Below are 6,000 nucleotides of genomic sequence, written 5' to 3' on the forward strand. Positions count from 1 at the left end.
TCGATATTGGTTCAGTTTGACTTGATTAGTCAAACTGGACTTGAGTACCAATGCTTGGACTCGTTATCTATTTATTTGATTTATCAAAGATAAGTACAATTTGAATCGTATTTTAGCCTTATATCCGAGTCCGGATCGATTGTATAATGTCCTTTGAGTTTTGTTGGAAAATAGTCAAGGCTAGTGCTCGAGGACAAGACGTCGCTTGGTTCACTAACCAAACGACCTCCTGATTTGATCCAAACCAGTTTTGTTCATTTCATCTTCACAAGACGAAACTCCTCATCGCTTCCATTTTGCCAAAATCTCTTCCATCATGAACCAAACCAAGTTGGTTCAATTTGGTTCAAAACTGAATCGTTTGGTTCAATAACCAAACCACCTCCGATTTGAATGAAATCAGTTTCATTTATTTCGTCTTCATAAGATGAATTCCATCATTTTATCCTTTGTCCGGTCCAACTAGACTTTATTTCTCTCGATCTGAGAATCTAATTCTCAAACTCATTTTAAGTCCTTCGAAGAACTTGTAGTGCGTGTGACCCAATAGGTTCCCGGTTATGTTGGTCGTCCGTAATTAATCATTAATTATGGAACGATCATGAGTGACACCTAGTAGTACATCATGATCCCCAATTGATAAAAAATCAATGATTGATTCCAGAACATTTCTAAACCCTTCAGCAGCTACAATGAAATGTGTCTCGTTCCTTTCACCATCTTATACCCGCTTGGTTCAGGACATGGTCTATGTGTGTCAGTCCCCACTAGGCTGACTACGTCACACCTAGCCCAAGCTAGCTTTCTTGTCCTGTGGATTCAAGTTACTTGTACATGTGTCCAAGAGTGTCGTACTCTTGACATGTAATGCTTTGGCCAAAGACTTTTAGTAACAATCCTAACAAGCGGCCGTAGGGTATACGTCTCCTTTTTCAAGGAGCGGTGAATCCTCTATGGGCTATTCAAACACCTTCGGGCACTTTGACTTATACCCAATCATCCCGGGTCCACACCTCCTCGGAGATGTTTGCTTAAGATGTCAAAGTATAAGCCTCCATGACCAAGGTGACTTGAATACCGCAAGTCAAAGGAAACTCACACTTAAGCTGCACTGAGATCTTCATTGACATATGTATAGAACCATATGAAGTCTCAAGGCAGGTCACTCCAATGAACTAGTTACCTTTAACTAGCATCCACGTTTAACTCTCAACATCCAATGTCTCCAGCCAGTGAGATCAGCTGCTTGGTAAACCAAGGAGTTTAAAACGTGCTAGTCTCAACAGAATCGATGACGTCCGTGCTCATCAATTCCTCGACTAGGGATAATTTCAATACATTCATAATTGCACATGTAGAGATGCTCACTAGTTGTGATCCAATCACAAATTCTCTCATGCTATGAATCGTATTGCGGACATTCAGTAAATGAGTTTAAGATCCAATCAAACACATAGAAAATGTGCACTCAAATAGTGAATTTCTATTTATCCAATAAATAGTATAACCATAAGGCGATTGCCTTAGGACACCTCTCAAATATAACAGACTCCCACTTGGCCTAAGGCCAATCGCCATGGTATCCAATACCACGCGCCTCTATGTGTTCCTCAAATTTACTTTGAGGTAGAGATTAAAGGATCCGCAAGGTTCCTTTCGGTGGGAATCTTCTCGATTTGTATTTCTCTTCTACTGATGATCTTTCTGATCAATTGATATCGCTGAAGCACATGTTTGGATCGATGGTGAGACCTAGGTTCCATCGCCTACGCGATTGCTCCATTGTTGTCACAGTAAGCAAGTAATGTTTCAACAATGGTTGGAACCATTCTAAGTTCAGTGATGAACTTCCTGATCCAAACCGCTTCGTTTGCTGCTTCACAAGCTGCAATGGTGTCTTATTTGAAACACTTCCAACTTATTGCGTCATAATTTAAAGTGAATATGTACCCAGACTATGACTTGGAATCATCCTTGTCTGTCTGGTAGCTGGCATCAGTATACCCGCGTGTAACCATATCACCTTCTCCATATACCAAGAACAAATCCTTATTTCCTCGCAAGTACTTAAGAATTGTCTTGACAGCCGCCCTATGATCCATTCCTGGATCTGACTGGTATCTGCTCGTGACACTCAGAGCACATGATACATCGGGCCTCGTACACATCATAGCATACATGATAGATCCTATTGCCGAAGCATAAGGAATCTTACTCATGTAAATCCTCTCGTCTTTTGTCTGTGGACACGTAGACTTTGAAAGGTGAACCCCATGCCTGATGGGTATGTAACCTTTCTTGGATTCAAGCATGCTAAACCGCTTTTAGCACCTTGTCTATTTATGTAGACTGCGAAAGACCAAGCAACCTCTTCGATCTATCTCTATAGATCTTAATCTCGAGGATATAGGTCGCTTCTCTCATGTCTTTCATGGAGAACTTTTGACCAACCATAGTTTGACTGACTGCAGAACAGACATATCATTTCCTATCATTAATATGTTATCAACATATAATCATAGGAATACGATCGCACTCCCACTAACCTCCTTATACACAAAGGGTTTGTCAGATTTTGTGAGAAATCAAACTCTTTGATTGCCTCATCAAAATGGATATTCCACCAAGTTCCAAACTTGGCTTTAATGAAATCCATTTCTGACTTCATGGTTGTTAACCATTTATCCCTTTTTGAACTTTTTCAAAACTTCTTCATAATCAGTAGTTTCCTCATCCTCGATGAGTAACACGTCATTCGATTCACTTACGAGAAATCCATATTTCTCTGGAATATTGCGTGTCCTACTAGATCTACAAAGAGGTTGTGTCTCCAAAGGTTCAGCCGATGGCTCATCACTATGAGTAATCGGTTGTGGTTCTTGACTAGGTGTCTCATTAATGTCTATTTGAGTCTCTTGAACTTCACTAAGTTCAACTCTACTCCCACTATTTCCTGCAAGAGAAACTCTTCTAGGAATATGGTATGCCTTGAAACAAACACTTTTGTTCCACGGGAGAATATAATTGGTAACCCCTCATTTCCTTAGGGTATCCAATAAATAGACATTTATCAGATTTAGCTTCCAGCTTATCTGATACAGTCCTCTTCACATAAGTAGGACAACCCCATATCTTCAAGTAAGATAAGTGAGGTTTTACTATTCCATATCTCGTATGGAGTAGCAGAGACTACCTTAGTCGAGACTCTGTTTAACAAGTAAACAGTTGTCTCAAGTGCGTTGCCTAAAAGGTTCTGGGAAGATTTGCATGATTTATCATTAACCTCACCATGTCCAACAAGGTTCGGTTTCGCCTCTCAAATACACCGTTATGCACGGGTGTATACGGCGGAGTCCACTGAGACAATATTCCATTGTCTCTTAGATAATCCTGAAACTCTTGACTTAAGTATTCACCACCTCGATCGGATCGAAGTGTTCTAATACTCTTGTCAAGCTGTTTCTCTACTTCAATTCTAAATTCTTTGAACTTTTCAAAGGCCTCAGATTTGTATTTCATTAAATACATATACCCAAATCATGAATGATCATCGATAAAGGTAATGAAGTAGTTATAACCTCCTCGTGTTTGAGTTGACATTGGACCACACACATCGGTATGTATAAGGCCAAGCAACTCTCCCACTAGTTCACCCTTTCAGGTAAAAGGTAATTTAATCATCTTGCCTTTAAAGCATGATTCACATGTATCAAATGAATATAATTCAAATGATTCCAAACTGCCAACCCTTTGGAGTTCGATCATGTGTTTCTTGCTTATATGGTCAAGACGATAATACCGCGAGTAGGAGGTTAATTGATTATCTTTTCGAGCACGCTTGTTGTTTGTTTCGATATTGAATGCCTCGTTGGAAATATCTAACATGTAGATACTATTACTTAATGTTCTGGTCCCATAAAGAACTCCATTCAAAATTAGGTAACAACAATTGTTACTAAAATCAAATGGAACCCTTTTCTATTTAAACAAGAAATAGAAAGGATATTCTTTATTAAAACAAAAACATAGTAATAATTTTCAACTCTAAGACAAGTCTTTTACTATTCCTTAAGCCCTATATGTCATCACATATATTAGAGTCACACCCAGTATCCAATACCCGAGTGTCTAAAGAAATAGTATGACATTCAATTACGAAAATACATCAAGCGAATGAGGCATCACATGCCTACTTTCTCTTTATGGACTCAAGATAAAACTTACAATTTCAGATTTGAGAACAATTCTCAAATTCCTATACCAGTCTAAAAGTTAGGGTCAGTCAACTTGTTGGTGTCCTAAATTATGTGCAATAAAAGACATCATGCGTAATCAATTAAATCTAGAAATACAATCGAGCATATAAAAGAGATGATGTATTTGTAAATAATTTACATACATTAATTGATCTCATTTATTTTACGAATTCAAGAGCCCTTACTTTGAATTCGGGAGATAGTAGGTACTCTCCAAATGGGTTGATATCCATTTATAGATAAGAACAACCTTGGAGAGAGTCCAACAAGTCATTCTTAGCTACAATGGTAGGTATCATATACCGATTATGTATCACGTATACATAACTATCACATTATGCTATCAACTACTTGAATGTTCACATAAACATCGGGTTGTTAACACATTAACACGTATACATCATATGTATAACACCCAACTTCACCTCTATCCACATTGACCTTGGAGAGAGTCCAACAAATCAACGCTTCAAGTTAAAGTCAACCGCTAATCATGAGATCATATCTCGATGGTTCGAACATATTTAATTTCAAGCTCAGGCTTGGAGAGAGTCCAACAACCCAAACAAGAACTTAAACTCTAGTTCTAACCATATTAGCGGAAGGTGTTAGCTTTAATTATTTTATAAGGATTTTTAGGTCTCATCCTCTTTTCATGCAAATAACCAAATTATCTACATGACATGACAATAAATGACATGACATAATTAATGCAACTAATCATGACAAATGACATGACATGACATAATTAATACAATTAATTATGACTACTTCCAGCCATAGTCATCGTAAATCTTATTTAATAAAATATGATTAAGAATCTGATTTCACAAATCAAAATTCTTTAATTAGATTAGGAAATAATTTTCATATCTAATCACATATTTTATTTTAAAAAATATAATTTTTAATTAAAAAAATCTAATTAATTAGGAAAATAATTTTTCTAATTTAAAATTTCTAATAAATTAGAAAATTCTATAATTAGAAATTCTAAATTAAATCATAATATTTTCTTTTAGGAAATAAAATTTTTAATTAAGAAAATCTAATTAATTAGGAAATAAATTTTTCTAATACGAAATCTCCTAACCAATTAGGAAATTTCTATAATTAAAAATTTTTAAATTAAATTATAATATTTCCTTAATTAGATTTACGACTAACTACGACACGTAAAACTATTTTACGTGTATGTCTTGCACTATCAGGCTCTGATACCACTGTTGGGATCGTCCCGGTGCAATGCGCGTGTTTACACATTTCACAAACGTGTGCAGCAGAAATAAATAATAATTAAACTAATTATTACAACACACGCACACATGCAAATACAGGATACAACAAGTACATGACATAACTAAAAATTAAAATTTTTTAGAATAATAAATATTCTACGCGTACCTTGATTGATGACGTTGAGCGAAGTTGGCATCAATCGAGCGGTCCTTGTCGAAGTTCTGCCTCTACTGGTGATCCACGCCAAGCTCTCGTCTGGACGACTTCCAAAGTCACGAGTCGCATCACTGTCTTCGGTACTAGCCGATGATCGATAACGATCGATTCGAGAGAAAAATCTAATTCTAGAAAAATATGCAACAACATTTGTCGCGATCATTTTTCAGGGCTTTCTAACTATCATTGGTAATCATATTCTCGGTGTAGTTTTCGGTGGTCAACCTTTGACCGTCGATTTGGGGGCAAATGGTCAAAATCTTTCCGACGTTGATGGAATAATTTCTTG

The sequence above is a fragment of the Curcuma longa genome, chromosome 19 (genome assembly GCF_044706935.1).
Source record: "Curcuma longa cultivar G26 ecotype Majalengka, Jawa Barat chromosome 19, ITB_CL_G26_1.1, whole genome shotgun sequence".
Lineage (NCBI taxonomy): Eukaryota > Viridiplantae > Streptophyta > Magnoliopsida > Zingiberales > Zingiberaceae > Curcuma > Curcuma longa.